Genomic DNA, 13,220 nt, shown 5'->3' on the forward strand with positions numbered 1-13,220 from the left:
GATATAAATGAAAAGGTAGGGGCGAGGTGAGGGTAATCAAACATTTGGGGGTAGTGAAGGCTTAGGGTTTGAAGGTACAGCTTGGTCTTGATGAACCCTTGGGTGGGCCTTAATTAGCTTCTTGCATTCTTTACTCTTCTTCATGGTGATGATGATGATGATTCCGACTTAGAAAGTGAGAGTGAATGCGAGGAGTCGACAATGTAGTGGTAGAGGAAGGTGAAGAAGAAGAATTTGATAGTGATGTTCGTGAGGAGGATAGGAATCTAAGGAAAGATAGGGTGGCTCTAAAATCAAAAAGAAGAAAGATAAGGCTAAAGAGATCGAAGGGATAGATTTAGGGCCAAAGGGTGTAGATATGGGACATGATGAATATTTATCTAGAAGTAAGAGTACTTTTGAAGGAAAATTGGGTGGGGATGAGCCATTTTATGACTCGGATGAACTGTTAGCTTTGAAATGAGGCGATTGATGAAGGCGATGACGAAGGTGTGGTTGAAAAGCCTACAAAAAGTCAAGGAGACCAAAAGAATTAGAAATAGGGTTATTTTTGATCACGAGTGTAAAGAAATAGTTTGGGAGGCGGGTCTTGCATTTGAAAGTGCTAAACGTTTAGGAAAGCACTTACTAGGTATACGGTTCAAGAATGTAGAGTTGGATAAATATGTCGATAGACTTGACTAGGGTGAGGTAAAGAGTCTGTGCTTCTGTGTCCATGGTTATTGTTTGCCGATTTACGATTCTAGAACAAATGATTTTGTTGTGAAGAATTATAATCCTCGTTCACTGAGTGCAATGGCACAACAAAGAACAAGTTGGTAAATTCTTTGTATATTTCGAAAGGTACAAGGATAGAATTATTTCGAACCTAGCATTAGAATTTTTGAGCTTCAAAATTTGGTAAGAAAGGAATTGGAGGTGTATATTGGTAGGCCGGGCAAGGAAAGCAGGAAGCATTGTTTTGCAACAAATCATGGGTGACAATGTAGAGGAGTTCAAAAAGAATTTTGGATTATAGGGATGAGCTTTTAAGGACTAATCCGGGTAGCACATGTGTGGTTAAGGTGAGTGAAGAAACTTTTGAAGGTGGAATCAAAGGTTTCAGTCCTTTTATATATGTTTTGATGCCATGAAGAAGGCATTCAAGGCTGGTTGTAGGAGAGCAATTGGGTTGGATGGGTGTTTTTTAAAAGGTGTTAGTAAAGGGCAATTGCTTGTGTTTGTTTGTAAGGATGGGAACAACCGGATGCTACCAGTGGGAGGAGTTGTTGAAGTTGAGAATACTTTTACTTGAAGATGGTTTGTCAACATTCTAAGGCATGATCTTGAGCTTGGAGATGGGGCGATTTGACAACTCTTTCGGATATGCAAAAGGTAATGTATTCTTGGTTATTGATTTCGAATTTTTTCATTCTCTTTAACTTATCTTTCTTTCTTTACCTAATATTTTTTTACATGTTATTGTAGGTGCGGATATAGCCATTAAGGATCTGTTGCCAAATGCGGAGAACAAAGAATGTGTGCAAGACATGTGCTTGCCAATTTTTCCAAAATGGAAAGGCATAGAGATTAGAAAGCTATTCGGAGATGTGTTAAGTCACATGTAGCAGGAGTTGCAAAAAAATTTGGATCATATGGAGAAGTTAGGTGATGGAATAAATGGAGATTTGTTGTATTACAACATAGATAGGTAGTCCAAGGTCTACTTTAAATACCTCGAAATTGTGATAGTGTTGACAAAACAACATGGAGTTTTAATTCACGGATTTTGGGGCCAAGGCACAAGACCATTATCACAATGATGAGGAAATTAGAGTCAAAATGATGAGAAGGGTAGGACAACTAAGAGAGTTTTACGAGACTTGGATAACAAACATCGGCCAACGGCTTTGAAGGTATTGCAAGAGAACACATCAAAGTCAATGAAGTGTACTTGAATGGAATGGTGAATATGGCTTTGAGGTCGGGGACGGTGGGGGTAATAAATTCATAGTAAATACGAACAAAGAATACTTGCCTTGTAGATCTTGGATCTTGAAAGGTATTCCTATTTGTCATGCCATACGCACCATTTTAGAAAATTGGAACCTATTGACTATGTTGCACATTGGTACACTAAGGACACTTACGAAAACATACAACTCATTCATTCGACACGTTACTAATATGGCAATGTGGCCAAAGACAACCAATCCTCCCGTCCTCCCACACGAGATTAAAAAGGCGCCGGGTAGGCCAAGGAAGTGTAGAAGAAAGGAGCGCACGAGAGAAACAAGACGGGGAAGCGCCAAAAAAGTGTTGAGATGACACACGCACTTGTGCCATGCAAAGGGTCACAATAAGAAGGGTTGTCTATGAATCCACAATCAGTGGAGAGCGAGAGGAAAGGCAAAGGGGAGAGGGACAAGTACTAGTTCAACAAGGTCGAGTGTTGGTTCTTCCTACGAAGTACCAAGTAATTCGACCAAGTAGAGGAAGGGGAAGACCAAGAGGTTACTACCAAACGAGGTAAAAACTCTCCTTGTTATTTACTACTTGATTAAATATTACGAGCCTTACATTGACTTCTAACTACTAAAATATGAATTAGGCCATGGCCACTGCAGCATTTCAATCCTGGAAGAAGGGGTACGGGACGATATCTACATCACACGGTATTACTTAGCTTGTTAAATTACCACTTAATCAATTTTACAATTCTAAGTGTTTGACACCTTAAATGTGACTTAGGCTTCGATGCAAGTGCATGCCATTCGGAAGAAGGGGCACCGCTTTAAGAGACGAGAGTTGTGGGAATGGGAGTACTTCGGACCCAAAGTGGTTTCAAAATTGTCAATGTAAGTTTGCAACCTCATTAACCATTTTGTAAACAATCTAGCCTAATGGAGATCTATTTAGCCTAATGGATATCTATTTTGCTAATGCGACTGGAATGGCAAATCGGACTCCAACCATGCCTATGAATTCGGCGGTAGTCATCGGTAGTCTTGGACAACACAAACCAAGACCAAAGGAGGACTAAAATGGAAAAGTAGTCCGGTATGACCTGACACAACAAGGTCTTCAACAAAATGAGTGGACAAAAAAGAATGAGAACAAGGGCCAAAGCTGCCGAGTTGAACTCTTTAAGTCAAACGAGTTCATCATTGCCAATGAAATGGAAAGGCGCGTATTTTATGTCTTTGTCTGACTTGTTATACGTGAAGGATCCAGATTTTAATGTTGTTTTTGTGAAACAATTATGGTAGATGATGTACATTTGTCAAACAAATATGCACTCTTAGGCTTTATCAATTTTGAAGCTGTGACTGCAATTTTGCCCTGTAGTGACATTCTATTGTTGGAATATTAAGCGGTTTGTGATCGCAATTTCTTTCGTATTGACATTCGTTTCTTGCAATATTAAGCGAATTTGGATTGCAATTTCTTGCCGTATATTTCCGGTTTTCCGGCATTTCTGGTTTCCTGGTGTTGTGCATGACATTAAATGCATAGAAGAAATTACATTGTATTAACAATTTTGTGTATAACACTAAATGCGAAATGATTTGATCGTTGTTTACACATTTTAAGAAATGTGCGTTGGGCGGTGTACACATTTGAGCGATCAAATGCATTGAATGCTTAAAATTTGCCCTTCGGCTAACACCCATAGGTTTCAGGTTCGAACCCACGCGCAGGCAAAATTTTAAAGACCACCTGGAAAAAGCTTGATTCGAACTAAATTCTTGCAATTATTAGGTAATCCTGAAAGAGTCAACTGAAAATTTATGGTGTTTCAACATGCCACTCGACCAAAATATATTTCACAATGTGATTGTGCTTACATGGAAGACTGCTGACTGCTAATAGGATCGTACAATGGGGCTTGAGTGTAGAACCAATTTGTGTTATGTGCAAGTGTTGTGATGAAGAAAGTTTGCCCATTAAAAGTATGCCCCCATGGCGCATAACTTTGTGAAGGAATTATCAAAGTTATCTTGGGACCGCATACTTATGCCTTATGGGCGTACTTAGCGTAAGTATCTCTGGGATCCGCATAACTTTGATAATTCCTTCACAAAGTTATCCGGTCCCAAGATAAAAGTTTATGGATAAAGTGGATCCATGCCTACTATGTCAAGAGTAGGATTTGACCAATTTAACAGTTGCTTGGCCGATATATTGGATGGTTAGACAAATTATTGGTTCTTGGAGAATCCTGGAGCAAGTGCATACTTCTTCTCAACCTGGAAAAGCTTGATTCGAACTAAATTCTTGCAATTATTAGGTAATCCGAAAGAGTCAACCGAAAATTTATGGTGTTTCAACATGCCACTCGACCAAAATATATTTCACAATGTGATTGTGCTTACAAGAACCGCGATCGCTAATAGGATCATACAACGGGGCTTCGAGTGTAGAACCAATTTGTGTTATGTGCAAGTGTTGTGATGAAGAAAGTTTGCCCATTAAAAGTATGCCCCCACCGGCATAACTTTGTGAAGAAATTATCAAAGTTATGCCGGACCCGGCATACTTATGCCAAGTCTGCCCATAAGGTATGAGTATGCCGGGTTCGGCATAAAATTTGTAATTCCTTAACAAAAGTATGCCGGTCCGGCATACACGCGATTCAACCCTTGTCTTGCGATTTTTTTTTTAATTTTTGCTTGAGCGAGGGTTCGAACTCAGAACCTCGCGCGAAGGGCAAAAATTAAAGACCAAAGAATATGAGGGGCATAATTTAAAGACCACAAATATGAGGGGCAAAATTTAAAGACCACCCAAAAGAAGGGCACTCCGCGCAAAAAATTGATGAATCCGAGACATCATTAAGTACTTGATCACACTAACACTATAACTCAACTCAACTATAAATAGGCCTTCTTTCCATTTCACTTTCACTCAACTCAAATAACTCTTAACACATATAGTGACATTAAAAGCAGCCCTTCATCTAAGATGGATGAAATGGAAATGGCCGCATGTTTTGACAAAGAATTGACGAAATCGTACGTCGAAAAAGACGATTTCGTAAGTCTTGTCGTATTATATATTTTCAATTGTTCTTTTACCTCTTTTGGTAATAACATTTTTTTTTTTTTTTTACGCATCCTTCCAACTCGACATATCGGAATTTCTTCCAAACACCGACAAGGACGCCGTTGTTCATTACGACGATCGATGAGATAATATGAAATACAAGGTTGGCGTATACACGCGCCTCGCTCAAGGTTGAAAGCCTTCATTGATGCCGCCGGGGATTAGGGATAGAGATGTGTTGTGTTTTAAGGCATGTTTAGATGAGAACCGCATAGTGTTTTTTTGTTCATGTAAAGGAGGATCCGGAGATAGTAATGATAGATTAGGTTTCCGTATTCTCTATTTAAAGTAATTTATAAAATTTCTCGACTTATGCTATCATTTTCAAGGTAATATTTTCCATAACAACAAAATTCTTCAACAAGAGCATAAAGTTCTTCCATGACATTTACATTACAACAAGACCATAAAGTTCTTACATTACCTACTACGCGATTACAACATACAACAACATAAATTCAGCTTGATTAACGAAGCCGCCAAAAAGCCAATAAATATTCCCCACGAAATCAAAAGCAACATCCTTGTATTTGTAAGTTTCTCCTCCAAGTTTAGAACTTTTTTCAAGTCAAATTGTGCTTTTACTCTTCAAGCCAATTAATTCCTCCTTCATTTTGTTAACTTCATTTAGATGTCTAGCCTCAATGGCAATTAATTCTTGCAATTTGTCCCTTTCGATCTTGACCGCATCTAACAACGACGTCAAACTTTGAACATTATTCCACCGCATCTCGTGAAACAATTCATCTTCCCATTCCCAAAATCCACAAGAATTGCCCTTAGGCCTCGGACATTTGTAGAATTTCCGTCCGGGATTACTAGGAGTCGATGAAGTGAGGTGTTTTGCAATGGTGCCACAATTACATTTTACGTGAGATGAACGCCTACCTTGAGACATTTATGAACCCACAAAATTTTCGAATTAGAACACAAGAGCGATTATGGACGAAAATTTGGAGGAGAAATTTGATGGAGAAATTTCGTGGAGGAAGAATACATATATATGAAGGAGCAATGGTGTGAGCAAGAGGAATTTGGGCATGAACGGGAAAAAAAAAATGGGCCGATTGAAGGTGATGAAGATGAAGATGAAGTTGAACTTAGGTTCTAAAGGGGGTGGTGGGTCGGGTTGGGATTAAAAGGGAACGAATTATAATCGTTCCCCGGCCGTTTTGTATTAAAAAAAAAAAACGTTAACAAAAATTAATTAACGCGCGGGTGTGGCGCTGTCAAACACGCCCTGTGTCCGGGCCACTTAGGGGGAAGATAATTAAATCGTAAGTTGTTAAGGGGGGTAAATAAATAGAAGTTAAGTTTAGTTTCCAACCGAGTTTTCATGCCAAGTTAGGAGTTAAATGATGTCTTTTCTCAATTAGAAATGGTAACAAGTTTGACAGCCCAAAGTCAAACTTGTCTTAAAAATATGATTAAGTTAAATGAGACTGAATTATAATTTTTAAAACTTCTTAATCTTTTATAAAATATAAAAAGACCCCAACTTAATCCCAAAAAACCCACTAGCCCCCCTTCTCCTCCCCCCACCACTCCCCACCAACCCCAATTTTTTTTTTTTTTAAAAAGTTTTAATTTTTTTTATTTGCTTTATCACCAGCCCCCTGCTCCCCCCCCCCCCCCCCCCCCCCCCAACACCAATTTTTTTTTAAAAAAAGTTTTAAATTTTTTTATTTACTTTTTCACCAGCCCCCTCGCTCCCACCCCCCTCCCCCTTCCCCCCCCCCCCCCCAAACACCAATTTTTTTTTTTTTTAAAAAAAGTTTTAAATTTTTTTTATTTGCTTTTTCACCCCCCCCCGCTTCCCCCCCTCCTCCTCCGCCCCCCCCCCCACCCCTCCCCCCGGCCCCCAACCCCAAATTTTTTTTTCTAAAAAAAAGTTTTAAATTTTTTTATTTGTTTTTTCACCACCCCCCCCCTCGACCTCCTCCCACCCCCCACCCCAAAAAAAAATGATTTTTTTTAAAAAAAAGTTTTGATTTTGTTTATTTATTTTTTTCACCCCCCCTCCTCCTCCTCCAACCCTCCCCCCGCCCCCCCACCCCAATTTTTTTTTAACAGCCCCCACTCCGCCTCCTCCCACCCCTCACCCCCCCTCCCCCCAAAAAAATATTTTTTTTAAAAAGTTAGAACAGTTTTTCTTTTTGTTTCTTTGCACCCACCACCCTCCCAAAAAAAAATTGTTTTAAAAAAAAGAAGTTTTGCAAAGTTTTTGTTTTTGTTTTTTTGCACCCCCCCCCCCCCCCCCCAAAACCCAAAAAAATAATTTTTTTTGAAAAGAAGTTTTTGAATTTTTTTTTTTGGTTTCTTACTCCCCCCACCCACCCTTAAAAAAATTTTTTTTAACAAAAAAAAAAGGTTTTGAAAAGTTCTTTTTTTGGTTTTTTGCACACCCCACCCACTCCAAAAAAAAAAAAAAAAATCTTGAAAGGAAGTTTTGAATTTTTTTTTTTTTTTTTTTTGGTTTAGGAAAAGTTTGGATAAAATCCAGGTTGTTGTTGTGTGTTTGTAGTGAAATAGATGATTTTTCTGTTGTTGTCCTGGTATGGTTCAGAGTTTAGGAAAATTTATCCAACATATAGTTTTTTGTTCTTGTCACGGTATTTATAAAGTTCCCGTTTGTAGATGATAACCAATAGATTTGTAGTTGTTGCAACAAGTTCTACACTTTTTGCAACAAGTAGACAATCTGTTGCAACGATTCGCTAATCTGTTGGACATAGCTTCAGTTATTTGCTTCTGTTTGTAGAAGATATCTAACAAATTTGTAGTTGTTGCAACAAGCTCTACACTTGTTGTAACAAGTAGACAATACTGTGCAACAACTACAAATCTATTGGACATAGCTTATTATTTGGTTCGTTCGTAGAAGATATCCCTCAGATTTGTAGTTGTTGCAACAAGTTCTACACTTGTTGCAACAATTAGACAATCCGTTGTAACAACTACAAATCGCGTTGGACATAGCAGTTATTTGGCCCGTTTGTAGAAGATATCCAGTATTTGTAGTTGTTGCAACAAGTGTAGTGCAACAAGTTCTACACTTGTTGCAACAAGTAGACAACCCTATTTATGAATCGGTAAATGTTGAGGAAAGATATAGTCAAATTGACAGCCAAACTAACAATCAATCCTCAGAAAGAGATGAAGAACAGAGCCAAGAAGCAGTAGATACAAATGAAGAAAGTGAAGAAGAACTAGAAGATGAAGAAACTAATAATAGAAACGAAGGAGATGGAGTAGATCAAGGAAATCAAGCTACACCCTGCATGCGTATTCTTTCGAACAAATTATTACTTATGTTGTGGTATTTGGAGCCAAGGTGTCAACTGAACAATTTCTGTTTATGAACTTATTTATTTTGCTTACTAATTGTTGCAACAGATGCATACAGTTGTTGAAGAAGTTGCAACAAGTTACTAATTTGTTTCAACAAGTTACTAATCTTTTTAAACAAGTTGCTTAGTTGTTGCAACAAATTACTCACCTTGTTGGAAAAAATCAAACAATTGCTTAAATTATTGCAAAAACTAAAAAATATGTCGCAACAGATGAGTTAATTGTTGCAACAAATCATACATTTGTTGAAGAAGTTTTAACAAGTTACTAATTTGTTTCAATAGATGGATCGGATGTTTAAGCAAGTTGCGTAGTTGTTGCAATGACTTACTCGCGTATTTAACGACGGTATCTCATATGTTGCAACAACTTACTCATATATTGCGCAGTATCTCATCCGTCGAACAACTCCTCCATTGTTGCAACATATTCACGATATTGATCACATTGAACTCATTTGTTTGTCTTGAATAACATTGAATTCATTTTTTTATCCGAATATGATCGAATTAAGTACTTACATCAAATCACTCTAATGATCACTCGATTTAGGAAAGAATACACTTAGAATTGCCATCAATCTATGAAATTACTATCTAATCCATTAAGGATGTTAGTAGATATATATATTCATCACTAAATACCATTTATTTTCTTTGTTTAACACTAAATATGGGTGAATCAAGTAGTTCGCATCAAATCACTCTAATGATCACTCGATTTAGTGCATACTGACTTAGTAGATCATCTCTTCGACTCAAAATACATCAAATTAATTAAGTATTATACATTGATCACTAAATATCATTGATTTCCTTTGTTTATCACTAAATATGGGTGAGTCAAGTAGTTCACATCAATTCACTTAATGATTACTCGATTTAGTATCCGACTTAGTAAATCATCTTTCCTGATTCAAAATACATCAAATTGATTAAGTATTATACATTGATCATTAAATATCGTTGATTTCCTTTGTTTATCACTAAATATGGGTGAATCAAGTAGTTCACATCAATTCACTCTAATGACCACTCGTTTTAGTGCATACCGACTCAAGAAATCATCTTTCCCGACTCACAATACATCAAATTGATTAAGTATTATATTGATCACTATATATCGTTGATTTCCTTTGTTTATCACTAAATATCATTGATTCCCTTTGTTGATCACTAAATATGGGTGAATCAAGTAGTATATACTGCAACAAGTATAATATCTATTGCAGTAAGTGTAGTATCTGTTGCAACAACTGTAGTATCTGTTGCAGCAAGTGAGATACCTATTCTAACAAGACACTAGTTGCCGCAACAAGTCTTGTTACTTGTTGATAAAACTCAACAAGTTACGTAGTCATGAAATCGTATTCATTACTTGTTGGAAACTGCATTCAGAATTTATTAACAAGAATACACACATTTGTGATTTGAACATGATCAACATATCATATAAAACCAAGTTCACAAACACCAAGAACATAAATTATCATTCTAAAAATGAACAATATTAAAATGTCATAAAGTTCCAAAAATAACTATTTTTGTGAAAATTTTGCTTTACATAAGGAGCATTTATTTTTTCTCGTTCGCAATGATTCCCCGATTCCATGCCTCTTCTTTGTCCGCTTTCTTCCGGATTTGCTAGGATCAACATATGGAGGAGGTATCTCTCTCTCTAATTCAAAACTTCTTTTCAAATTTTTTTTTGGGGGGTGGGTGATGCAAAACACAAAAACTTTTCAAAACTTTTTTTTAAAACAATTTTTTTTTTTTTTGGGTGGGGGTGAGTGGAGTAAGAAACCAAAGAAAAAATTTACTTTTCACGATTTTTTTTTTGCGGGGGGGTGGGGTGGGTGGGAGTGGTGCAAAAAATCAAATAAAAAACTTTTCAAAACTTTTTTAAATAAAATTAATTTTTGGGATGGTAGGGGGTGGTGCAAAAAAAAAAAAAAAAAAAACTTTTCAAAATCTTTTTTAAAAAAACATTTTTTTTGGTGGGGTTTGGGGTGGGGGCGGGTGGACGGGGTGGGGTGGTGCAAAAAATCAAAACCAAAAACTTTTCAAAACTTTTTTTTTAAAATAAAATTATTTTTTTTGGGAGGGTGGGGTGGTGGGGGGGCGGGGGGGGGGGGTTGGGTGGTACAAAAACAAACGAAAAAAAACTTTTCAAACTCTTTTTTTAAAAAAACATTTTTTTGTGGGGTTTGGGGGCGGGGGGCGGGTGGATGGGGTGGGGGTGGTGCAAAAAAAAAAACAAAAATTTTTCAAAACTTTTTTTTAAAATAAAATTAATTTTTTTGGGAGAGTCGGGGGTGGTGGGGCGGGGGGTGGGTGGTACAAAAAACAAATAAAAAAAAACTTTTCAAACTCTTTTTTAAAAAAACATTCTTTTTCGTGGGGGGCGAGGGTAGGGGGGAGGGGTGGATGGGGAGAGGGTGGTGCAAAAAATAAAAAACAAAAACCTTTCAAAACTTTTTTTAAAAAAATAAAATTAATTTTTTTGGGTGGGTGGGTGTGTGGGGCGGGGGGGGTGGTACAAAAACAAACAAAAAAACTTTTCAAAATCTTTAAAAAAAAAAAAATTTTTTCGTGGGGGCGGGGGTGGGATGGGGGCAAGGGCGAGGGAGGGTGGATGGGTTAGGGTGGTGCAAAAAACCAAAAACAAAATCTTTTTTTTTAAAATAAAATTAATTTTTTTTGGAGGGTCGGGGTAATTGGGTGGTACAAAAAAACAAAAAACAAAAAAATTTCAAAATCTTTTTTTTTAAAAAACATTTTTTTTTGTGGGGGGTGGGGGTGGGGGGCAAGGGCAGGGGGTGGAGTGGGGGCTAGGGGTAGGGGGTGGGGGGTATTTTATGATTTATATGAGTTGGGTCAAAGTGTTAAAAACAAAACTTGAAGGCAAAGTGTAAAAACAAAGCTTGGAGTCAAAGTGTTAAAAGTATAACTTTGGGCAAGTCAAAACTCCCTAATCACTAATCCAAAGTTTATCACCTCTTTCAATTAAAAAAATTAGAGTCACCCCAACTCAATTTTTAAACCTTTTTGTCACCTTTAATTAAAAGCCCCGAGTAAGTTGGTGTCTTGGATAATTCTGGTAGTTAACTTTTTGGGTTTGAATTTAGGTTCAAGATTCGTCTATGTATGTGGTTAGAGCGTTGCATATAGAGGCGCATTTAATCTTAAAGATATGAATTCGCATAAATGTAACAGCTTTTATCCAAATTCTAAATTTGTATTAACAAAACTATTACTTTCTGCGTCCCAAAATAAATTTCATCTTAGCAAAATCACGCTCATTAATTAAGAAATGAATAAATATAATATGGAGTTTACTAAAGTACCCCTATTTATTACTCCATCCGTTCACTTTTACTTGTCCACTTTGGGCTTTTCACGCTGTTTAAAAAATAATAAATGAAGTGCATAATTTACCAATGTGCCCATATTAATTAGTGCATGTTTTTATTGGATTTGAAAAATGATTTGAAGTGAGTAATTAATACTATGGATAAAACAGAAAAAATAAATTATCTTCTCTTGATATGCTAAAAGTGATAAGTAAAAGTGAAAATCTATTTTGAAATAATGATAAAAAGTAAAGGAGGATATATATTATAATAGAGTATTTTGTTATAATACAGTTAATGGCTACAACCTTCCAAATTTATTACTCCCCTGGGTCCATAATAAGTGACTTTATGGCCATAGGCTGTTGGCACACCCGAAAATACTAATTCCTACAAGAAAATAGGTATTTTGATTAACTTATATTTTATTAAACTTCATATTAAAAATTGTTCAAAAATGTCATCCTTTTACCTAGTGCATAAAAAATGCCCTTAACGTATTAGAAATGGCTTAAAATTACTCTCCTTCAACCTATTAGATCTCTAATATTATTTTCAGGCTTACAATTATACCTCCGTTAACGACACAATTATATGACATTTGATTAAATTTAAAATAATTAAAAAATTCAGAAATTCAAGATATCTTTGTGTGTGCGCATTTATAGTGGGGATTTTGAATCATTATTATTGGAATGAAATGTGTATGACAGATTATTGTTACATTCCTTTTCTTTTGCTCTGAGTTTCTCAGTTGAATTTCTTTTGAGTTTTAGTTGATATAAATTATTCCTGCTGATGTTTCTCGTTTTCACACTTCAAAGAAAACAAAGTTTCTGTTTTCTGGGGTTTCTTGAATTATTATTTAGTACAGAGAAATCATATACTCCCTCCGTCTCAATTTATGTGGCACCTTTGAGATTTTGATATTCAAATAAGTTTTTCTTTTACCGTAATTTTTTCATATATCTTTTAAATATTTTGAATTATCAATTATTGTGACTTATAGCATTTTTTATATAGTTTCCAAATAAATAAATTTATTTCAAAAAATTTAAAGATTCCGTGCTCGAATTCACGGTCAAAATTAAACTGTTTAAATCTTGAAATTCAGACTGTGCCACATAAATTGGGATATAGGAATAATAACTAACCTCGGTTAGTTCATGATTGAACTGTTAATTCATAGATAGTTATGAAGTTCGTGTCTTGGATGGTGAGTGGTGTTATTACTGTTATATAGTTTGTAATATTGGAGTAATAATATTTTAAATTACTTAGGTACTACAGTTGAACTAACTAGTTTGGGTACCATAAATGAAAGAGGGTGAAATATTCCAATAGGTACCATTGCTGAAATATTCCCAACAGGTATCACTGGTGAGGTATTCCAACGTGTTTGTTCTACATAAGGACACAACCTTACTGAACA

The sequence above is a fragment of the Lycium ferocissimum genome, chromosome 12 (genome assembly GCF_029784015.1).
Source record: "Lycium ferocissimum isolate CSIRO_LF1 chromosome 12, AGI_CSIRO_Lferr_CH_V1, whole genome shotgun sequence".
NCBI classification, from domain to species: Eukaryota; Viridiplantae; Streptophyta; class Magnoliopsida; order Solanales; family Solanaceae; genus Lycium; species Lycium ferocissimum.